The sequence below is a fragment of the Delphinus delphis genome, chromosome X (assembly GCF_949987515.2).
Source record: "Delphinus delphis chromosome X, mDelDel1.2, whole genome shotgun sequence".
In the NCBI taxonomy this organism is placed as follows: Eukaryota; Metazoa; Chordata; class Mammalia; order Artiodactyla; family Delphinidae; genus Delphinus; species Delphinus delphis.
The window spans coordinates 63,822,839-63,848,209 of NC_082704.1; positions in this window are offsets into that span (position 1 = coordinate 63,822,839).

The window sequence follows — 25,371 nt, forward strand, 5'->3', positions numbered from 1 at the left end:
TCCACTGTACATTTCTGCCTCCTTTATCAAAGATAAGGTGACCATATGTGCGTGGATTTATCTCTGGGCTTTCTATCCTGTTCCATTGATCTATCTTTCTGTTTTTGTGTCTTGATTACAGTAGCTTTGTAGTACAGTCTGAAGTTGGGGAGACTGATTCATCCAGCTCCACTTTTCGTTCTCAAGATTGCTTTGGCTATTCGGGGTCTTTTGTGTTTCCATACAAATTGTGAAATTTTTTGTTCTAGTTCTGTGAAAAATGCCACTGGTAGTTTGATAGGGATTGCACTGAATCTGTAGATTGTTTTGGGTAGTAGAGTAATTTTCACGATGTTGATTCTTCCAATCCAAGAACATGGTGTATCTCTCCATCTATTTGTATCATCTTTAATTTCTTTCAACAGTGTCTTATAATTTTCTGCATACAGGTCTTTTGTCTCCTTAGGTTGGTTTATTCCTAGATATTTTATTCTTTTTGTTGCAATGGTAAATGGGAGTGTTTTCTTGATTTCACTTTCAGATTTTTCATCATTAGTGTATAGGAATGCAAGAGATTTCTGTGCATTAATTTTGTATCCTGCAACTTTACCAGATTGATTGATTAGCTCTAGTAGTTTTTTGGTAGAATCTTTAGGATTCTCTATGTATAGTATCTTGTCATCTGCAAAGAGTGACAGCTTTACTTCTTCTTTTCCAATTTGGATTCTTTTTATTTCCTTTTCTTCTCTTATTGCTGTGGCTAAAACTTCCAAAACTATGTTGAATAAGAGTGGTGAGAGTGGGCAACCTTGTCTTGTTCCTGATCTTAGTGGAAATGCTTTCAGTTTTTCACCATTGAGGACAATGTTGTGTGTGGGTTTGTCATATATGGCCTTCATTATGTTGAGGAAAGTTTCCTCTAGGCCTACTTTCTGCAGGGTTTTTATCATAAATTGGTGTTGAATTTTGTTATAAGCTTTCTCTGCATCTATTGAGATGATCATATGGTTTATCTCCTTCAATTTGTTAATATGGTGTATGACATTGATTGATTTGCATATATTGAAGAATCCTTGCATGGAATAAACCCCACTTGATCATGGTGTATGATCCTTTAAATGTGCTGTTGGATTCTGTTTACTAGTATTTTCTTGAGGATTTTTGCATCTGTGTTCATCAGTAATATTAGACTGTAGTTTTCTTTCTAAGTTACATCCTTGTTTGGTTTTGGTGTCAGGGTGATGGTGGCCTTGTAGAATGAGTTTGGGAGTGTTCCTCTCTCTGCCATATTTTGGAATAGTTTGTGAAGGATAGGTGTTAGCTATTCTCTAAATGTTTAATAGAATTCGCCCGTGAAGCCATCTGGTCCTGGGCTTTTGTTTGTTGGAAGATTTTTAATTACAGTTTCAATTTCAGTGCTTGTGATTGGTCTGTTCATATGTTCTATTTCTTCCTGATTCAGTCTTGGCAGGTTGTGCTTTTCTAAGAATTTGTCCGTTTTTTCTAGGTTGTCCATTTTATTGGTATAGAGTTGCTTGTAGTAATCTCTCATGATCTTTTGTATTTCTTCAGTGTCAGTTGTTACTTCTCCTTTTTCATTTCTAATTCTATTGATTTGAGTCTTCTCGCTTTTTTTCTTGATGAGTTTGGGTAGTGGTTTATCAATTTTGCTTATCTTCTCAAAGAACCAGCTGTTAGTTTTATGCATCTTTGCCATCATTTCCTTCATTTCTTTTACATTCATTTATGATCTGATCTTTATGATTTCTTTCCTTCTGTTAAATTTGCGGTATTTTTGTTCTTCTATCTCTAATTGCTTTCGATGCAAGGTTAGTTTGTTTATTCGAGATGTTTCCTGTTTCTTAAGGTAGGATTGTATTGCTATAAACTTCCCTCTTAGAACTGCTTTTGCTGCATCCCATAGGTTTTTGGGTCGTCGTGCCTCCCTTGTCATTTATTTCTAGATATTTTTTGATTTCCCCTTTGATTTCTTCAGTGATCACTTCGTTATTAAGTAGTGTAGTGTTTAGCCTCCATGTGTTTGTATCTTTTATAGATCTTCTCCTGTAATTGATATCTAGTCTCATAGCGTTGTGGTCAGAAAAGATACTTGATATAATTTCAATCTTTAAAAATTTACCAAGGCTTGATTTGTGAACCAAGATATGATCTATCCTGAAGAATCTTCCATGAGCACTTGAGAAAAATGTGTATTCTCTTGTTTTTGGATCGAATGTCCTATAAATATCAATTAAGACTATCTTGTTTAATGTATCATTTAAAGCTTGTGTTTCCTTATTTATTTTCATTTTGGATGATCTGTCCATTGGTGAAAGTGGGGTGTTAAAGTCCCTTACTATGAATGTGTTACTGTCGATTTCCCCTTTTATGGCTGTTAGTATTTGCCTTATGTATTGAGGTGCTCCTATGTTGGGTGCCTATATGTTTATAACTGTTGTACCTTCTTGGATTGTTTCCTTGATCATTATATAGTGTCCTTCCTTGTCTCTTGTAATAGTCTTTATTTTAAAGTCTATTTTATATGATACGAGAATTGCTACTCTAGCTTTCTTGTGATTTCCATTTGCATGGAATATCTTTTTCCATCCCCTCACTTTCAGTCTGTATGTGTCTCTAGGTCTGAAGTGGGTCTCTTGTAGACAGCATATTTATGGGTCTTGTTTTTGTATCCATTCAGCCAGTCTGTGTCTTTTAGTGGGAGCACTTAATCCATTTACATTTAAGGTAATTATCAATATGTATGTTCCTATTCCCATTTTCTTAATTGTTTTGGGTTTGTTATTGTAGGTCTTTTCCTTTTCTTTTGTTTCTTGCCTAGAGAAGGTCCTTTAGGATTTGTTGTAAAGCTGGTTTGGTGGTGCTGAACTCTCTCAGCTTTTGCTTGTCTGTAAAGTTTTTAATTTGTCGATCAAATCTGAATGAGATCCTTGCTGGCTTGAGTAATCTTGGGTGCAGGTTTTTCTCCTTCATCACTTTAAATATGTCCTGCCCGTCCCTTCTGGCTTGCAGAGTTTCTGCTGAAAGATCAGCTGTTAACCTTATGGGGATTCCCTTGTGTGTTATTTGTTGTTTTTCCCTTGCTGCTTTTAATATGTTTTCTTTGTATTTAATTTTTGACACTTTGATTAATATGTGTCTTGGCGTGCTTCTCGTTGGATTTATCCTGTATGGGACTCTCTGTGCTTCCTGGACTTGTTTAACTCTTTCCTTTCCCATATTAAGGAAGTTTTCAACTATAATCTCTTCAAGTATTTTCTCAATCCCTTTTTTGTCTCTTCTTCTGGAACCCCTATAATTCATGTTGGTGCATTTAATGTTGTCCCAGAGGTCTCTGAGACTGTCCTCAGTTCTTTTCATTCTTTTCTCTTTATTCTGCACTGCAGTAGTTATTTCCAATATTTTATCTTCCAGGTCACTTATCAGTTCTTCTGCCTCAGTTATTCTGCTATTGATCCCAACTAGAGTAGTTGTTTTATTTTTATATTTCTTTTTTTTAAAACATCTTTATTGGTGTATAATTGCTTTACAATGGTGTGTTAGTTTCTGCTTGATAACAAAGTGAATCAGTTATACATATACATATGTTGCCATATCTCTTCCCTCTTGCAACTCCCTCCCTCCCACCCTCCCTATCCCACCCCTCCAGGCAGTCAGAAAGCACAAAGCTGATATCCCTGTGCTATGCAGCTGCTTCCCACTAGCTATCTACCTTACGTTTGGTAGTGTATATGTGTCCATGATTCTCTCTCACTTTGTCACAGCTCACACTTCCCCCTCCCCATATCCTCAAATCCATTCTCCAGTAGGTCTGTGTCTTTATTTCTGTCTTACCCCTAGGCTCTTCATGACATTTTTTTTCTTAAATTCCATATATATGTGTTAACATATGGTACTTTTCTTTCTCTTTCTGACTTACTTCACTCTGTATGACAGACTCTAGGTGTATCCCCCTTATTACAAATAGCTCAATTTCGATTCTCTTTATGGCTGAGTAATATTTCATTGTATATATGTGCCACATCTTCTTTATTCATTCATCCGATGATGGGCACTTAGGTTGTCTCCATCTCCGGGCTATTGTAAATAGAACTGCAATGAATATTTTGGTACATGACTCTTTTTGAATTCTGGTTTTCTCAGGGTATGTGCCTAGTAGTAGGATTGCTGGGTCATATGGTAGTTCTATTTGTAGTTTTTTAAGGAACCTCCATACTCTTCTCCATAGTGGCTGTACCAATTCACATTCCCACCAGCAGTGCAAGAGTGTTCCCTTTTCTCCACACCCTCTCCAACATTTATTGTTTCTAGATATTTTGATGATGGCTATTCTGACTGGTGTGAGATGATATCTCATTGTAGTTTTGATTTGCATTTCTCTAATGATTAATGATGTTGAGCATTCTTTCATGTGTTTGTTGGCAGTCTGTATAGCTTCTTTGGAGAAATGTCTATTTAGGTCTTCTGCCCATTTTTGGATTGGGTTGTTTGTTTTTTTCTTATTGAGCTGCATGAGCTGCTTGTAAATCTTGGAGATTAATCCTTTGTCAGTTGCTTCATTTGCAAATATTTTCTCCCATTCTGAGGGTTGTGTTTTTGTCTTGTTTATGGTTTCCTTTGCTGTGCAAAAGCTTTGAAGTTTCATTAGTTCCCATTTGTTTATTTTTGTTCTTATTTCCATTTCTCCAGGAGGTGGGTTAAAAAGGATCTTGCTGTGATTTATGTTATAGAGTGTTCTGCCTATGTTTTCCTCTAAGAGTTTGATAGCTTCTGGCCTTACATTTAGGTCTTTAATCCATTTTGAGCTTATTTTTGTGTATGGTGTTAGAGAGTGATCTAATCTCATACTTTTACATGTACCTGTCCTGTTTTCCCAGCACCACTTATTGAAGAGGCTGCCCTTTTTCCACTGTACATTCCTGCCTCCTTTATCAAAGATACGGTGACCATGTGTGCGTGGGTCTATCTCTGGGCTTTCTATCCTGTTCCATTGATCTATCTTTCTGTTTTTGTGCCAGTACCATACTGTCTTGATTACTGTAGTTTTGTAGAATTGTGTGAAGTCAGGGAGTCTGATTCCTCCAGCTCCATGTTTCTGTTTTTAAATTTTTAATTATTTTATTTTTTACTCTATGAATTGCCTTTGCAGCATCCCATAGGTTTCAGTAGATGGTGTTTTCACTTGCATTTGTTTTGAGGGTTTTTTTTTAAATTCACTTTTTATTTGTTTTATTTACTTTATTTATTCAATTTTGGCTGTGTTTGGTCTTTGTTGCCCAGTGCAGACTTTCTCTAGTTGTGTCGAGCAGGTGCTACTCTTCACTGCAGTACACAGACACTACTCTTCGTTGTGGTTCGTGGGTTTCTCATTGCAGTGTTTTCTCTTGTTGTGGCAGCTCCGGTTTTCTTTCTCAAGATTGGTTGTCTATTCGGGGTCTTTTGCGTTTCCATATAAATTGTGAAATTTTTTGTTCCAGTTCTGTGAAAAAAGCCAGTGGTAGCTGGATACGGATTGCATTGAATCTGTAGATTGCTTTGGATAATATAGTCATTTTCACAATATTGATTCTTCCTATCCAAGAAAATGGTATATCTCTCCATCTATTTGTATCATCTTTAATTTATTTCATCACTGTCTTATAATTATCTGCATACAGGTCTTTTGTCTCCTTAGGTAGGTTTATTCCTAGATCTTTTATTCTTTTTGTTGCCATGGTAAATGGGAGGGTTTTCTTAATTTCACTTTCAGATTTTTCATCATTAGTGTATAGGAATGTGAGAAATTTCTGTGCATTAATTTTGTATCCTGCTACTTTACTAAATTCATTGATTAGCTCTAGTAGTTTTCTGGTAGCATCTTTAGGATTCTCTATGTAGAGTATCATGTCATCTGCACACAGTGATAGCTTTACTTCTTCTCTTCAGATTTGGATTCCTTTTATTCATTTTTGTTTTCTGATTGCTGTGGCTAAAACTTCCTAAACTACTTTGAATAATAGTGGTGAGAGTGGGCAACCTTGTCTTGCTCCTGATCTTAGTGGAAATGCTTTCAGTTTTTCACCATTGAGGATGATGTTGGCTGTGGCTTTGTCATATATGACCTTTTTTATGTTGAAGAAAGTTCCCTCTATGCCTACTTCCTGCAGGGTTTTTATCATAAATGGGAGTTGAATTTTGTTGAAAGCTTTCTCTGTATCTATTGAGATGATCATGTGGTTTTTCTCCTTCATTTTGTTAATATGGTGTGTCACATTTATTGATTTGCATATATTGAAGATCTCTTGCATTCCTGGGATAAACCCCACTTGATCATAATGTATGATCCTTTTTTTCTTAACATCTTTATTGGAGTATAATTGCTTTACAATGGTGTGTTAGTTTCCGCTTTATAACAAAGTGAATCAGTTATACATATACATATGTTCCCATATCTCTTCCCTCTTGTGTCTCCCTCCCTCCCGCCCCTCTAGATGGTCACAAACCACCGAGCTGATCTCCCTGTGCTATGTGGCTTCTTCCCACTAGCTATCAATTTTATGTATGGTAGTGTATATATGTCCATGCCACACTCTCACTTTGTACAGCTTACCCTTCCCCCTCCCCATATCCTCAAGTCCATTTTCTAGTAGGTCTTTGTCTCTCTGCTTTTTATTTATTACTTAAAAATTTGTTTTAGTTTAATAACTTTATTTTATCTTACTTTTAAAATTTTATATTGTCCTCTTTCTTCCTTCCTTCCTCCCTTCCTCCCTCCCTTCCTTCCTTCCTTCCTTCCTTCCTTCCTTTCTTTCTTTCTTTCTTTCTTTCTTTCTTTCTTTCTTTCTTTCTTTCTTTCTTTCTTTCTTTCTTTTTCTTTCTTTCTTTCTTTCTATTTTTCTCCATTTTATTCTGAGCCATGGTGATGAAAGGCTCTTGCTGCTCCAGCCAGGAGTCAGTGCTGTGCCTCTGAGGTGGGAGAGCCAACTTCAGGACACTGGTCCACAAGAGACCTCCCAGCTCCACATAATATCAAATGGTAAAAATCTCCCAGAGATCTCCATCTCAACACCAACACCCAGCTTCACTCAATGACCAGCAAGCTACAGTGCTGGACACCCTATGCCAAACATCTAGCAAGACAGTAACATAAGTGTATGATCCCTTTAATGTGCTGTTGGATTCTGTTTGCTAGTATTTTGTTGAGGGTTTTTGCATCTATATTCATCAGTGATATTGGCCTGTAGATTTCTTTCCTTGTGACATCTTTGTCTGGTTTTGGTATCCAGGTGACAGTGGCCTCTTAGAATGAGTTTGGGAGTGTTCGTCCCTCTGCTGTATTTTGGAAGAGTTTGAGAAGGATAGGTGTTAGCTCTTCTCTAAATGTTTGATAGAATTCGCCTGTGAAGCCATCTGGTCCTGGGCTTTTGTTTGTTCGAATATTTTTAATCACAGTTTCAATTTCAGTGCTTGTGATTGGTGTGTTCATATTTTCTATTTCTTCCTGGTTCAGTCTCGTAAGCTTGTTCCTTTCTAAGAATTTGTCCATTTCTTCCAGGTTGTCCATTTTTTTGGCATAGAGTTGCTCGTAGTAATCTCTCATGATCCTTTGTATTTCTGCAGTGTCAGTTGTTACTTCTCCTTTTCCATTTCTAATTCTATTGATTTGAGTCTTCTCCCTTTTTTTCTTGATAAGGTGGCTAATGGTTTATCAATTTTTTTATCTTCTCTAAGAAAGAGCTTTTAGTTTTATTTGTCTTGGCTATTGTTTCCTTCATTTCTGTTTCATTTCTTTCTTATGTTATCTTTATGATTACTTTCCTTCTGCTAACTTTGGGTTTTTCTTCTTCTTCTTTCACTAATTGCTTTAGGTTTAAGCTTAGGTTGTTCATTTGAGATGTTTCTTGTTTCTTAAGGTAGTATTGTATTGCCATAATGTTCCTTCTTAGAACTGCTTTTGCTGCATCCCATAGGTTTTGGGTCGTCGTCTTTTCCCTGTCATTTGTTTCTAGGTAGTTTTTGATATCCTCTTTGATTTCTTCAGTGATCTCTTTGTTATTAAGTTGTGTTTTGTTTAGCCTCCATGTGCTTGTATTTTTTTATAGATTTTTTCCTGTAATTGATATCTCATCGCAGAGCATTGTGTTCGGAAAAGATACCTGATATGATTTCAGTTTTCTTAAATTTACTAAGGCTTGTTTTGTGACCCAATATATGATCTATCCTGGAGAATGTTTCATAAGCACTTGAGAAGAATGTGTATTCTGTTGTTTTTGGATGGAATGTCCTGTAAATATCAATTAAGTCCATGTTGTTTAATGAATCATTTAAAGCTTGTGTTTCCTTATTTGTTTTCATTTTGGATGATCTGTCCATTGGTGAAAGTGGGGGGTTAATGTCCCCTACTATGATTGTGTTACTGTCAATTTCCCCTTTTAGGGCTGTTAGTATTTGCCTTATGTATTGCGGTGCTCCTATGTTGGGTGCATAAATACTTACAATTGTTAAATCTTCTTCTTGGATTGATCCCTTGATGATTACGTAGTGTCCTTCTTTGTCTCTTGTAATAGTCTTTATTTTAAAGTCTATTTTGTCTCATATGAGAATTGCTATTCCAGCTTTCTTTTGATTTCCTTTTGCATGGAATATCATTTTCCATCCCCTCAGTTTCAGTCTGTATGCTTCCCGAGGTCTGAATTGGGTCTCCAGTAGGCAGCATATATACGGGTATTGTTTTTGTTTCCATTCAGCCAGTCTATGTGTTTTGGTTGGAGCATTTAATCCATTTACATTTAAGGTAATTATTGATATGTATGTTTCTATTCCCGTATTCTTAATTGTTTTGGGTTTGTTATTGTAGGGCTTTTCCTTCTCTTGTGTTTCCTGCCTAGAGAATTTCCTTTAGCATTTGTTGTAATGCTGGTTTGCTGGTGCTGAATTCTCTTACCTTTTGCTTGTCTGTAAAGATTTTAATTTATACATCAAATCTGAATGAGATCCTTGCCTGGTAGAGTAATCTTGGTTGTAGGTTTTTCTCCTTCTTCACTAAAAATATGTCCTACCACTCCCTTCTGGCTTGCAGAGTTTCTGCTGAAAGATCAGCTGTTAACCTTATGGGGATTCCCTTGTGTGTTATTTGTTGTTTTTCCCTTGTTGCTTTTAATATTTTTTCTTTGTATTTAATTTTGATAGTTTGATTAATATATTTCTTGTGCTTCCCTGGTGGCACAGTTTTTGAGAGTCTGCCTGCCGATGCAGGGGACACGGGTTCGTGCCCCGGTCCAGGAAGATCCCACATGCCACGGAGCGGCTGGACCCATGAGCCATGGCCGCTAAGCCTGCGCGTCTGGAGCCTGTGCTCTGCAACGGGAGAGGCCAAAACAGTGAGAGGCCAGCATACCACAAGAAACAAACAAAAACAAAAACAAAAAAATATGTTTCTTGGTGTGTATCTCCATGGACTTATGCTGTATGGGACTTTCTGTGCTTCCTGGACTTGAATAACTATTTCCTTTCCCATATTAGGGTATTTTTCTACTATAATCTCTTCAAATATTTTCTCAGTCCCTTTCTTATTGTCTTCTTCTTCTGGAACCCCTATAATTCGAATATTCATGCGTTTAATGTTGTTCCAGAGATCTCTGAGACTGTCCTTAGTTCTTTTCATTGTTTTTTCTTTACTCTGCTCTGCCGTAGTTATTTCCACTATTTTATCTTCCAGGTCAGTTATCCGTTCTTCTGCCTCAGTTATTCTACTATTGATCCCTTCTAGAGAATTTTTAATTTTATTTATTTTGTTGTTCATCATTGTTTGTTTGCTTTTTAGTTCTTCTAGGTCCTTGTTAAACTTTTCTTGTATTTTCTCTATTTTATTTCCAAGATTTTGGATCATCTTTACTCTCATTATTCTGAATTCTTTTTCAGGTAGACTGCCTATTTCCTCTTCATTTGTTAGGTCTGGTGGGTTTTTACCTTGCTCCTTCATCTGCTGTGTGTTTTTCGTCTCCTCATTTTGCTTAACTTACTGTGTTTGGGCTCTCCTTTTCGCAGGCTGCAGGTTTGTAGTTCCCGTTATTTTTGGCATCTGTCCCCAGTGGCTATTGTTGGTTCAGTGGGTTGTATAGGCTTCCTGGTGCAGGGGACTAGTGCCTGTTTTATGGTGGATGAGGCTGGATCTTGTGTTTCTGGTGGGCAGGTCCACGTCTGGTGGTGTGTTTTAGGGGTGTTTGTGGCCTTATTATGATTTTAGGCAGTCTCTCTGCTAATGGATGGGGTTGTGTTCCTGTCTTGCTAGTTGTTTGGCATAGGGTGTCCAGCACTGTAGCTTGCTGGTCGTTGAGTGAAGCTGGGTGTTGGTGTTGAGATGGAAATTTCTGGGTGATTTTTGCCATTTGATATTATGTGGAGCTGGGAGGTCTCTTGTGGACCAGTGTCCTGAAGTTGGCTTTTCCACCTCAGAGGCACAGCACTGACTCCTGGCTGGAGCAGCAAGAGCCTTTCATGCACATGGCTTAGAATAAAAGTGAGCAAGAATAGAAAGAAAGAAAGAAGAAAAATAAAATAAAATGTTATTAAAATAAAAACTAATTATTAAGAAAAAAATTTTAAAAAGTAAAAAACAAAACAAAACAAAACGTATGGACAGAACCCTAGGACAAGTGGTAAAATCAAAGCTATACAGACAAAGTCACACACAGAAAGATACACATACACACTCACAAAAAGAGAAAAAGTGATGAAAAAATACATCTTTGCTTACAAAGTCCACCTCCTCAATTTGGGATGGTTTGTTGTCTATTCAGGTATTCCACAGATGCAGGGTACATCAAGTTGATTGTGGAGATTTAATCCACTGCTCCTGAGGCTGCTGGGAGATATTTCCCTTTCTCTTCTTTGTTCGCACAGCTCCCGGGGTTCAGCTTTGGATTTGGAACAGCCTCTGCATATAGGTTGCCTGAGGGAATCTGCTCTTCGCTCAGAGAGGACGGGGTTAAAGGAGCAGCTGGTTCGGGGGCTCTGGCTCACTGAGGCTGGGGAGAGGGAGGGGTACAGATCCGGGGTGAGCCTGCGGTGGCAGAGGCTGGCGTGACGTTGCAACAGCCTGAGGCATGCCGTGTGCTCTCCCAGGGAAATTGTCCCTGGATCACGGGACCATGGCAGTGGCGGGCTGCACAGGCTCCCGGGAAGGCAGATGTGGACAGTGACCTGTGCTTGCACAGAGGTTTTTGGTGGCGGCAGCAGCAGCCTTAGCGTCCAATACCCATCTCTGTGGTCCGAGCTGATAGCTGCGGCTCGCGCCCGTCTCTGGAGCTCCTTTAAGCATTGCTCTTAATCCCCTCTCCTCGAGTGCCAGGAAACAAAGAGGGAAGAAAAAGTCTCTTGGTTCTTCGGCAGGTCCAGACTTTTTCCCGGACTCCCTCCCGGCTAGCCGTGGTGCACTAACCCCTTCAGGCTGTGTTTACACTGCCAACCCCAGTCCTCTCCCTGCAACCGACCAAAGCCGGAGCCTCAGCTCCCATCCCCCGCCCGCCCCAGCGGGTGAGCAGACAATATTCTCAGGCTGGTGAGTGCTGGTCGGCACTGATCCTCTGTGCGGGCATCTCTCCGCTTTTCCCTCTGCACCCCTGTTGCTGCAGTCTCCTCCGTGGCTCCGAAGCTTCCCCCCTCCGCCACCCGCAGTCTCCGCCCGCGAAGGGGCTTCCGAGTGTTTGGAAAACTTTCCTTCTTCACAGCTCCCTCCCAGTGGTTGCAGATCCCGTCCCTATTCTTTTGTCTCTGTTTATTCTTTTTTCTTTTGCGCTACCCAGTTACGTGGGGAGTTTCTTGCCTTTTGGGAGGTCTGAGGTCTTCTGCCAGCGTTCGGTAGGTGTTCTGTAGGAGCTGTTCCACGTCTAGATGTATTTCTGGTGTATCTGTGGGGAGGAAGGTGATCTCCACGTCTTACTCTTCCTCCTGTTTTATGATTTTGATGTCACATTTTACATCATTTATATTGTGTATCCCTTAACTGATTACCAGCACACCTCAGAAATATTATGTGTTCAATTCCAATAAAGTGAATCACATGATTTTTTTGGCATTCTAGTGCATATAAAAATTATGTCTACACTATGCTGTAGTCTATTATGTGTGCAATTGCACTATGCCTAAAAAATAATGTTCATACATTAATTAAAAATACTTTAGGCTGGGCTTCCCTGGTGGCGCAGTTGTTGAGAGTCCACCTGCCAATGCAGGGGACGTGCATTCATGTCCCGGACTGGGAGGATCCCACATGCCACGGAGCGTCTGTGCCCGTGAACCGTGGACGCTGAGCCTGCACGTCCGGAGCCTGTGCTCTGCAACGGGAGAGGCCACAACAGTGAGAGGCCCGCGTACCACAAAAAAAAAAAAAAAAAAAAAAAGAACTTTAGGTAATTCCCTGACTGTCCAGTGATTAGGACTCGGTGCTTTCACTGCAGGGGCCCAGGTTTGATCCCTGGTTGGGAAACTACGATCCTGTAAGCTGTGTGGCACAGCCAAAAAAAATGCTTTATTACTAAGGAATGCTAACTATCATCTTGCTGAGGTGAACTGTAATCTTTTTCCTGGTGAGGGGTATTGCCGCCATGTTGAGGGGTATTGCCGCCATGTTGATGGCTGCTGACTGATCAGGCTGGTGCTTGCTGATGACTGGGGTGGCTGTGGCAATTTCATAAAATAAGACAACAATGAAGTTTGCTACATCAGTTGGCTCTTCCTTTCATGAACAATTTCTCTGTTGCATGTAATGCTGTTCCTGTCCAGGAAGTTTTCAATTGACTTTGCCCAGATTCATGAGAAGAATGACTATGTATGGCATCTATAGCCTTACAAAATATAATTCTTTTTTTTCAATATATGATTTTTTTAACATCTTTACTGGAGTATAATTGCTTTACAATGGTTTGTTAGTTTCTGCTTTATAACAAAGTGAATCAGTTATAAATATACATATGTTCCCATATCTCTTCCCTCTTGCATCTCCCTCCCTCCAACCCTCCCTATCCCACCCCTCTAGGTAGTCACAAAGCACCGACCTGATCTCCCTGTTCTATGTGGCTGCTTCCCACTATCTGTTTTACGTTTGGTAGTGTACATATGTCCATGCCACTCTCTCACTTTGTCACAGCTTATCCTTCCACCTCCCCATATCTTCAAGTCCATTCTCTAGTAGGTCTGCGTCTTTATTCCCGTATTTGTCCCTATGTTCTTCATGACCGTTTCTTTTTTATTTTTTCTTAGATTCCATATATATGTGTTAGCATACAGTATTTGTTTTTTTCTTTCTGACTTACTTCACTCTGTATGACAGACTCTAGTTCCATCCACCTGACTACAAGTAACTCAACTTCGTTTCATTTTATGGCTGAGTAATGTTCCATTGTATATATGTGCCACGTCTTCTTTATCCATTCATCCGATGATGGACACTTAGGTTGCTTCCGTTGCCTGGCTATGGTAAATAGAGCTGCAATGAACATTTTGGTATGTGACACTTTTTGAATTATGGTTTCTCAGGGTATATGCCCAGTACTGGTATTGCTGGGTAATATGGTAGTTCTATTCGTAGTTTTTTAAGGAACATCATACTGTTCTCCATAGTGGCTGTACCAATTTACATTCCCAGCAACAGTGCAGGAGGGTTCCCTTTTCTCCACACCCTCTCCAGCATTTATTGTTTCTAGATTTTTTGATGATGGCCATTCTGACTGGTGTGAGATGATATCTCATTGTAGTTTTGTATTTCTCTAATGATTAATGATGTTGAGCATTCTTTCATGTGTTTGTTGGCAATCTGTATATCTTCTTTGGAGAAATGTCTATTTAGGTCTTCTGCCCATTTTTGGATTGGGTTGTTTGTTTTTTTCTTATTGAGCTGCATGAGCTGCTTGTAAATTTTGGAAGTTAATCCTTTGTCAGTTGCTTCATGTGCAAATATTTTCTCCCATTCTGAGGGTTGTCTTTTGTTCTTGTTTATGGTTCCCTTTGCTGTGCAAAAGCATTGAAGTTTCATTAGGTCCCATTTGTTTATTTTTTTTTCCATTTCTCTAGGAGGTGGGTCAAAAAGGATCTTGCTGTGATTTATGTCATAGAGTGTTCTGCCTATGTTTTCCTCTAAGAGTTTGATAGTTTCTGGCCTTACATTTAGGTCTTTAATCCATTTTGAGCTTATTTTTGTGATGATCTTAGGGACTGTTCTAATTTCATACTTTTACATGTACCTGTCTAGTTTTCCCAGCATCACTTATTGAAGAGGCTGTCTTTTCTCCACTGTATATTCTTGCCTCCTTTTTCAAAGATAAGGTGACCATATGTGTGTGGCCTTATCTCTGGGTTTTCTATCCTGTTCCATTGTTCTATAGTTCTGTTTTTTGCCAGTACCATACTGTCTTGATTACTGTAGCTTTGTAGTATAGTCTGAAGTCAGGGATCCTGATTCCTCCAGCTTCGTTTTTTGTTTTCAAGATTGCTTTGGCTATTCGGGGTCTTTTGTGTTTCCATACAAATTGTGAATTTGTTTGTTCTTGTTCTGTGAAAAATGCCAGTGGCAGTTTGATAGGGATTGCATTGAATCTGTAGATTGCTTTGGGTAGTAGAATCATTTTGACAATGTTGACTCTTTCAATCCAATAACATGGTATATCTCTCTATCTATTTGTATCATCTTTAATTTCTTTCATCAGAGTCTTATAATTTTCTGCATACAGGTCTTTTGTCTCCTTAGGTAGATTTATTCCTAGATATCTTATTCTTTTTGTTGCAATGGTAAATGGGAGTGTTTTCTTTCTTCCTTTTATTTATTTATTTATTTTTTTTGCGGTACATGGGCCTCTCACTGCTGTGGCCTCTCCCGTTGCAGAGCACAGGCTCCGGATGCACAGGCTCAGCAGCCATGGCTCACGGGCCCAGCTGCTCTGCGGCATGTGGGATCTTCCTGGACTGGGGCACGAACCCTTTTTCCCTGCATTGACAGGCGGATTCTCAACCACTGTGCCACCAGGGAAGCCCGGGAGTGTTTTCTTGATTTCACTTTCCGATTTTTCATCATTAGTGTATAGGAATGCCAGAGATTTCTGTGCATTAATTTTGTATCCTGCTACTTTACCACATTCACTGATTAGCTCTAGTAGTTTTCTGGTGTCATCTTTAGCGTTCTCTATGTAGAGTATCATGTCATCTGCCAGGAGTGACAGCTTTACTTCTTCATTTCCAATTTGGATTCCTTTTATTTCTTTTTCTTCTCTGACTGCTGTGGCTAAAACTTCCAAAACTATGTTGAGTAAGAGTGGTGAGAGTGGGCAACCTTGTCTTGTTCCTTGTTGCGGACTTTTGCATCTATGTTCATCAGTAATATTGGCCTGTAGTTTTCTTTCTTTGTGACGTCTTTGTCTGGTGTTGGTATCAGGGTGATGTTGGCCTCCTGAAATGAGTTTGGGACTGTTCTCTTCTCTGCATATATTGGAAGAGCTTGTGAAGGATATGTGTTAGCTCTTCTCTAAATGTTTGATAGAATTTGCCTGTGAAGCCATCTGGTCCTGGGCTTTGTTTGTTGGAAGATTTTTTTTTAGCATCTTTATTGGAGTATAATTGCCTTACAATGGTGTGTTAGTTTCTGCTTTATAACAAAGTGAATCAGTTATACATATACACATGTTCCCATATCTCTTCCCTCTTGCATCTCCCTCCCTCCCACCCTCTCTATCCCACTCCTCCAGGTGGTCACAAAGCACCAAGCTGATATCCCTCTGCTATGCGGCTGCCTCCCACTAGCTATCTACCTTACGTTTGGTAGTGTATATATGTCCATGCCTCTCTCTTGCTTTATCACAGCTCACCCTTCCCCCTCCACACATCCTCAGGTCCATTCTCCAGTAGGTCTGTGTCTTTATTCCTGTCTTACCCCTAGGTTCTTCATGAGTATTTTTTCTTAAATTCCATATATATGTGTTAGCATACGGTATTTGTCTTTCTCTTTCTGACTTACTTCACTCTGTATGACAGACTCTAGGTCTATCCACCTCATTACAAATAGCTCAATTTCGTTTCTTTTTATGGCTGAGTAATATTCCATTGTATATACGTGCCACATCGTCTTTATCCATTCATCTGATGATGGGCACTTAGGTTGTTTCCATCTCCGGGCTACTGCGAATAGAGCTGCAATGAACATTTTGGTACATGACTCTTTTTGAATTATGGTTTTCTCAGGGTATATGCCCAGTAGTGGGATTGCTGGGTCATATGGTAGTTCTATTTGTAGTTTTTTAAGGAACCTCCGTACTGTTTTCCATAGTGGCTGTACCAATTCACATTCCCACCAGCAGTGCAAGAGTGTTCCCTTTTCTCCACACCCTCTCCAGCATTTATTGTTTCTAGATTTTTTGATGATGGCCATTACGACTGGTATGAGATGATATCTCATTGTTGTTTTGATTTTCATTTCCCTAATGATTAATGATGTTGAGCATTCTTTCATGTGTTTGTTGACAGTCTCTATATCTTCTTTGGAGAAATGTCTATTTAGGTCTTCTGCCCATTTTTGGATTTGTTTTTTTGTTTCTTTCTTATTGAGCTGCATGAGCTGCTTGTAAATCTTGGAGATTAATCCTTTGTCAGTTGCTTCATTTGCAAATATTTTCTCCCATTCTGAGGGTTGTCTTTTTGTCCTGTTTATGGTTTCCTTTGCTGTGCAAAAGCTTTGAAGTTTCATTAGTTCCCATTTGTTTATTTTTGTTTCCATTTCTCTAGGAGGTGGGTTAAAAAGGATCTTGCTGTGATTTATGTTATAGAGTGTTCTGCTTATGTTTTCCTCTACGAATTTGATAGTTTCTGGCCTTACGTTAGGTCTTTAATCCACTTTGAGCTTATTTTTGTGTATGGTTTTAGGGAGTGATCGAATCTCATGCTTTTACATGTACCTGTTCAGTTTTCCAAGAACCACTTATTGAAGAGGCTGTCCTTTCTCCACTGTACATTCCTGCCTCCTTTATCAAAGATAAGGTGACCATATATACGTGGGTTCATCTCTGGGCTTTCTATCCTGTTCCATTGATCTATCTTTCTGTTTTTGTGCCAGTACCATACTATCTTGGTTACTGTAGCTTTGTAGTATAGTCTGAAGTCAGGGAGCCTGATTCCTCCAGCTTCGTTTTTCATTCTCAAGATTGCTTTGGCTATTCGGGGTCTTTTGTGTTTCCATACAAATTGTGAAATTTTTGTTCTAGTTCTGTGAAAAATGCCACTGGTAGTTTGATAGGGATTGCATTGAATCTGTAGATTGCTTTGGGTAGTAGAGTAATTTTCACGATGTTGATTCTTCCAATCCAAGAACACGGTATATCTCCATCTATTTGTATCATATGTAATTTCTTTCATCAGTGTCTTATAATTTTCTGCATACAGGTCTTTTGTCTCCTTAGGTAGGTTTATTCCTAGATATTTTATACTTTTCATTGCAATGGTGAATGGGAGTGTTTTCTTGATTTCAGTTTCAGATTTTTCATCATTAGCGTAGAGGAATGCAAGAGGTTTCTGTGCATTAATTTTGTGTCCTGCAACTTTACCAAATTCATTGTTTAGCTCTAGTAGTTTTCTGGTAGCATCTTTAGGATTCTCTATGTATAGGATCATGTCATCTGCAAACAGTGACATCTTTACTTCTTCTTTTCCGATTTGGATTCCTTTTATTTCCTTTTCTTCTCTGATTGCTGTGGCTAAAACTTCCAAAACTATATTGAGTAAGAGTGGTGAGAGTGGGCAACCTTGTCTTCTTCCTGATCTTAGTGGAAATGCTTTCAGTTTTTCACCATTGAGGACAGTGTTGGCTGTGGGTTTGTCATATATGGCCTTTTTTATGTTGAGGAAAGTTCCCTCTATGCCTACTTTCTGCAGGGTTTTTATCATAAATGGGTGTTGAATTTTGTCAAAAGCTTTCTCTGCATCTATTGAGATGATCATATGTTTTTTCTCCTTCAGTTTGTTAATATGGTTTAGCACATTGATTGATTTGCATATATTGAAGAATCCTTGCATTCCTGGGGTAAACCCCACTTGATCATGTTGTATGATCCTTTTAATGTGCCAGTGGATTCTGTTTGCTAGTATTTTTTGAGGATTTTTGCGTCTATGTTCATCAGTGTTATTGGCCTGTAGTTTTCTTTCTTTGTGACATCCTTGTCTGGTTTGGGTATCAAGGTGATGGTGGCGTTGTAGAATGAATTTGGGAGTGTTCCTCCCTCTGCTATATTTTGGAAGAGTTTGAGAAAGATAGGTGTTAGTTCTTCTGTAAATGTTTGATAGAATTCACCTGTGAAGCCATCTGGTCCTGGGCTTTTGTTTGTTGGAAGATTTTTAATCACAGTTTCACTTTCAGTGCTTGTGATTCGTGTGTTAATATTTTCTGTTTCTTCCTGGTTTAGTCTCGACAGGTTGTGCATTTCTAAGAATTTGTCCATTTCTTCCAGGTTGTCCATTTTATTGGCATAGAGTTGTTTGTAGTAATTTCTCATGATCCATTGTATTTCTGCAGTGTCAGTTGTTACTTCTTTTTCATTTCTAATTCTATTGATTTGAGTCTTCTCCCTTTTTTCCTTGATGAGTTTGGCTAATGGTTTATCAATTTTGTTTAACTTCTCAAAGAACCAGCTTTTAATTTTATTGATATTTGCTATTGTTTCCTTTGTTTCTATTTCACCAAATATAATTCTTAAATGATAATGCTTGAGAGTTGAAGTGACTCCTTGATCCATGAGCTGCAGTATGGATGTTGTGTTAGCAGGCTTAAAAACAATATTATCTCATTGTACTCTCCATCAGAGCTCTTGGGTGACCAATAGCAGTAATATTTTGAAATTACTGTGAATGTGCTTAAGCATTTCTAGCTTTTGATTTGAAGTGAGAAAAGTGTGACTCTCCCTTTCACTTGAGCACTTAGAGGCCATTGTAAGGTTACTAATTGGCCTAATTTCAATATTGTTACCCCTCAGGGAATAGGGAGACCCCCCCCCAGGTGAGATAGATAGACGAAGGAATGGCTGGTTGGTGGAGCATTCAGGACACACACAACATTTATCGAGTTACTTCACCATCTTATATAGGCACTGTTGTTGGTGCCCCAAAACAGCTACAATAGTAACATCAAAGATCACTGATTGGATCACCATAATCAATATCATAATGAAAAAGTTTGAAATATTGACAGAATTATCAAAATGTGACATAGAGACATGAAATGAGCAAATGCTTTTGGAGAAATGGTGCCAATAGGCTTGTTCTGATGCAGAATTGCCACAAACCTTCAATTTGTAAAAAACACAGTATCTGTGAAGCACAGTAAAGCAAAGGACAATAAAACAAAGTATGCTTGTATAATCACCATGCTCCATGTTAGATCTTCAGAACTTACTCATCTGATAACTGAAAGTTTTTACTCTTTGACCAAAAATCTAAGTGTCTATGAATGCATGAATGGGTAAAGAAAATGTGGTATAACTGTAAAATGGAATATTATTCAGCTATGAAAAAGAAAGAAATTCTTCCATTCATGACAAATGGATCAACCTGGAGGGCATTATGTTGAGTGAAATAAGCCAGACATGGAAAGAGAAATACTGTATGCTATTGCTTATATGTGGGATCTAAAAAAATCGAACTCACAGAACCATAGAGTAGAATGGTGGTTGCCCGAGGCTGAGGGTGGGGAAAGTGAGAGATGGGGGACTTTCAACGTTAAAAGTGAAAATGTCTTGGGCCTATTTTCCCTATATCAAGTTGCCCTAAAACTAGCAACCCTGTTAGCAGATATGGTGACAGGGTCTGAGGAATGCTTTACAACCCTTTGGCTTAGATGAAAGTGAAATCTTGTCCCTAATTGGGATAGGAGAAAACCATTCAGAAAGGAAGCCAGAAGGAAAAAATTCTGAGAGATACTGGGCAATTAAAGCCATTGTCAAGATGCTGGTGAATGAGAAACTGTCAAGGATGACAAGGAATATCTTCTGGTTGTAAATGTGGGCCTTATAAGTGATAATCCATAGAAGATAAAATTTTTGGAAGCCAGAGCAGTTTTGCTTCAGAGCATAAGGACTGCTCATACAAACTAAGAGATGGGGAAGAACTAGATTCCTGGCTCTCTGAGTGTAGAACTTGATCAGTGGCTCACTCCATTTTGAGGCTGACAGAGGTTATCACACCTAGATCTGAAATGGTCAATTGAAGTTAAATTTCCTTTAGGACCTGTGTTCAAGATAAGGCATTAATTCGAATGTTTACAAAATGCTTAGAGTGTGTTAGGGATAAAATGATAAACAGGATTGACGTGACCTTTACCTCTATGGCAGGTAATCATTTAAATGCTACAAGAGAAGTATGGGACCTCAGAGAGAATATAGGAGAGACACCCAACATACCTTGTGAATCTGGGAAAGCTTTCCAGAGGAAATGAAGTCAAAGCATAGGCCTGGAGGACAAATAAGTGTTATCTAGGTGATCAGATGGAGGACAGGCATCCCAGGCACAGGGAACAGCATGGGCAAAAACAAGGGAGAGAACATATGCATTTGAAGAATTATGGTATGGTCCAGTATAGCTAGAGTAGGTTGTAATTCTCCAAGTATGATACACCAACCATTTGCACCAGAGTTACATGGGCTGTTTCTTAAGAAAATGAAGAGTCCCAGACTTACTATATCTCTGTGGTGGGATCTGTAAATCTGCATTTCAATTTGTTTCCTTGGTGATTCTGATGCACTATAATGTCCTATATAGTCTATATGGCAAGCTTCTATACATTCATATATCAAGAAAAATAATATGAATGTGAATGTGTGTGTGTGTGTGTGTGTGTGTGTGTGTGTGTGTGTGTGTGTGTGTATTTAGGAGCTAAATAGAAGATTAGAGAGGGATTCAGACACCACATTTTTGAAAGGCTTCTCTCAAGTCTTTATCATAAGTCAAAAGACCTTTCCTAAGGCCAAGGCCTCTAGGGCTCAGCCACTCCAGGCCTCTATGCTGGGCTGAGTTGATTAATATCTAGGTACACTTGCAATCCATTTAGGGCACACTGGTTGAGCAGCTCTGCTGTTGACCATGATAAGGAGTACAGACTTTGTTTAATAGGCAATGGGGATCCACTGAAAGGTTTTAGGGAGAAAGTAACTTGAATTGATTTGTTGTTTAGAAAAATTATTCACTTTACAAGAGACTGTATTAGAGTGGGGACAAGATTGAAGATGGGGAGATATTTTAGGAGAATATTGCAATAGCTAAATTCTTCAACTTATCTGGCCTGATAAATAAAAATATATGGTTTTATTCCATGATTAGAGGTTAACAACACTCTTCTCATCCCCCGTTTTCTTTATGCCTGATATAATCAGGTACTGTCATGAGTATCAGGAGCTGCAAGGAAAATATTTTGTTCCATATTTGAATTTAACTGATTATGATGGCAAACATTCTTTCTCACACCTGAAGTTTCTTAAATTGGAAATATAAGAAACTGAAGATAACGGAGGTCTTCCCTTATGGTTGGCACTGGGTTCTGTCCATGGGACCCCCTTCATTGAATGGGAGAGGTGAGATCAGAATCTCTGAGATGGAGTGCAAAGTCAGAAGTCAGGAAGATGCCAATTGGTGCATAAACCTGAAGAAGCAGAAGTGCCAGAAGACAAGAGATAGCTGGCAATGGGAAAAAAGTACCCAAGGTAAATGGGGCATATTCTGGCTGACTTTTGTCCTGCTCTACCAGTTCCCTTGGGATCTATGGACACTGATTCTTTGCTTCTGTGGATGGTAACCCAGACTAAGGTAATCTCAAGGGAACAAAGGGATCTGCAGAGGGCAGTGGTGTATGAACCTAGGGATTTGAAAAGCTACTTGTCTATGAAGCATTTCTCATTTGGGGAGGGACTGATTCATGTGGGGAGGAACCTGGTTCCTGGAGATGTGTGGTGTCATCTGACCTCCTGGAGCCTCCATGGCCTGCTCAGGGGCAGTCTTCCCACCCTAATTAAGACTTTTGCTGCAGGTAAAAGAAACAGCTGCTGCTATCCTGAGTAAATTAGTCACAATGAAGCCTGCTCCTCATTCTGTCTCCTGGCTTCCCATAAATGCCTGAAACCCAGCCTTGGAGTTGGTATGTACTTTTAATTATTTCAAGAGCTGGCATCGCTTGCCTCATAGTAAAAGTGTCATGAAATTACTGTAAGGTTGCATGAATTTGAGTCATAAATCTTATTCACTTCGGCTACATCTAATACCTTAATTCACTAGAGTATAAAATGCCATTTACACTGGTTCATAGTTCACTTAATCATAATTAAATGACCTCAGAGGGCAGTAATTCATTGAGGCTCTGGCTTTGATGTGACACAAATAACAAATTTGGTTTGCCATGTGGACAGGTTCTTCCACACTTTTACATTGGCCACGGACCTCATGGAGCATATAATGTTGGCTTTTTGGTGTGGGCATGTGCTCTGGTTACACGGAACATCTGGGCTACAGATGTGGTTGGAGGGACCAGCTAAATGGTCCCTTTTGGAATTTTGTTGCACCATCTTCAGGACCCTCTAGGACTTCCCTTGGTCCTTTCAGTTCTCCAAAAAATGAGTGTTTGCCCAGTGTTAAGCCTAGATAAGAGATGATGAGGGCACTTCCTTTTCACCTTCTCATCCTTGTGTTATTCTCTTTCTAAAATGACTAAGGGATCATTGGCTCAAGGGCTTTCAGACTTTACGTCCAGGTGTAAGGCTCCCTAAACTCATGTCCCTAATCATGATATGTTTCCTGGGATCCAGATCCTCAAGACCAACAGCTCTAGGTGTCGTTACCATTAGGACACTCCACTTAATTTGCACAACTTTGTTGTCTTCCCATCAAAATGGATTTCTCTTGTTTTCTCCATCATCATCAGTGGCACTACCATCCTTGTGAGCTCCCAAGTTCTAACCCCTGAAGCTCTTGGTAAGTACAATAGTTCCTCCAAACCCCAAAGATATTTGTGCCCTAATATCAGAAGCTTTGAATATGTTGTTACATGAAAAAGAATTAAGGTTGCAGGAATTATTAAGGAATTAAAAGTTGCTAATCAGCTGACCTCTGGATGGAGAGAGTCTCCTAGATTACCTGGTGGGCCCAATGTAATCACAAGAGTCCATAAAGTGGAAGAAGGAGGTAAAGGGAGAGTAACAGGCAGATGTGATTAAGAACAAGAGATTCAGAGATGCAATGCTGCTGGCTTTGAAGGTGGAGGAAGAGGGTCATGAGGCAAGGAGTGTGGGTGGATTCTAGAAGCTTCAAAAGGCAAGGAAAAGTATTCTAGCCAAGAACCTCCAAAAAGGAAGGCAGCTGGTTGACACCTTGATTTTAGCTCAGTGAAACCCACATCAGACTTTGGACCAACAAACTGTAGGATAATACATATATGTTTTATTTATTTATTTATTTTTTACATCTTCATTGGAGAATAATTGCTTTACAATGGTGTGTTAGTTTCTGCTGTATAACAAAGTGAATCAGCTGTAAGTATACATATAGCTCACATCCCCTCCCTCTTGCGTCTCCCTCCAACCTTCCCTATCCCACCCCTCTAGGTGGTCACAAAGCACGGAGCTTATCTCCCTGTTCTATGCGGCTGTTTCCCACTAGTTTTCTATTTTATATTTGGTAGTGTATATACGTCTATGCCACTCTCTCACTTCGCCCCAGCTACCCTTCCCCCTCCCCATATCCTCAAGTCCATTCTCTAGTAGGTCTGTGTCTTTATTCCTGTCCTGCCCCTAGGTGCTTCAGAACCTTTTTCTTTTTTTTTTTTACATTCCATATATATGTGTTAGCATACGGTATTTGTTTTTCTCTTTCTGACTTACTTCATTCTGTATGACAGTATCTAGGTCCATCCACCTCACTACAAATAACTCAATTTCGTTTCTTTGTATGGCTGAGTAATATTCCATTGTATATATGTGCCACATCTTCTTTATTCATTTATCTGTTGATGGACACTTAGGTTGCTTCCACGTCCTGGCTACTGTAAATAGAGCTGCAATGAACATTTTGGTACATGATTCTTTTTGAATTATGGTTTTCTCAGGGTATATGCCCAGTAGTGGGATTGCTGGGTCGTATGGTCATTCTATTTTTAGTTTTTTAAGGAACCTCCATACAGTTCTCCATAGTGGCTGTATCAATTTACATTCCCACCAACAGTGCAAGAGTGTTCTGTTTTCTCCACACCCTCTCCAGCATTTATCATTGGTAGATTTTTTGATGATGGCCATTCTGACTGGTGTGAAGTGATACCTCATTGTAGTTTTGATTTGCATTTCTCTAATGATTAGTGATGTTGAGCAATCTTTCATGTGTTTGTTGGCAATCTGTATATCTTCTTTGGAGAAATGTCTATTTAGGTCTTCTGCCCATTTTTGGATTGGATTATTTGTTCTCTGATATTGAGCTGCAAGAACTGCTTGTAAATTCTGGAGAATAATCCTTTGTCAGTTTCTTCATTTGAAAATATTTTCTCCCATTCTGAGAGTTGTCTTTTCATCTTGTTTATGGTTTCCTTTGCTGTACAAAAGTTGAAAGTTTAATTAGGTCCCATTTGTTTGTTGTTTTGTTTATTTTATACACCAGGTTCTTATTAGTTATCCATTTAATACATATTAGTTTATATATGTCAATCCCAATCTCCCAATTCATTACACCACCACCCTCCACCACTTTCACCCCTTGGTATCCATACGTTTGTTCTCTGCATCTGTGTCTCAATTTCTGCCCTGCAAACCAGTTCATCTGTACCATTTTTCTACGTTCCACATATATGTGTTAATACATGATATTTGTTTTTCTCTTTCTGACTTACTTCACTCTGTATGATAGTCTCTAGATCCATCCAGGTCTCTACAAATGACCCAATTTCGTTCCTTTTTGTGCCTGAGTAATATTCCATTGTACATATATATATATACCACAACTTGTTTATCCATTCGTCTGTCGATGGGCATTTAGATTGCTTCCATGACCTGGCTATTGTAAATAGTACTGCAATGAACATTGGGGTGCATGTGTCTTTCTGAATTATGTTTTTTTCTGTGTATATGCCCAGTAGTGGGATTGCTGGGTCATATGGTAATTCTATTTTTAGTTTTTTAAGGATCCTCCATACTGTTCTCCATAGTGGCTGTATCAATTTACATTCCCAGCAACAGTGCAAGAGGTTTCCCTTTTCTCCACACCCACTCTAGCATTTGTTGTTTGTAAATTTTCTGATGATGCCCATTCTAACTGGTGTGAGGTGATACCTCATTGTAGTTTTGATTTGCATTTCTCTAATGATTAGTGATCATTAGATCATTAATGATTGATCATTAATGT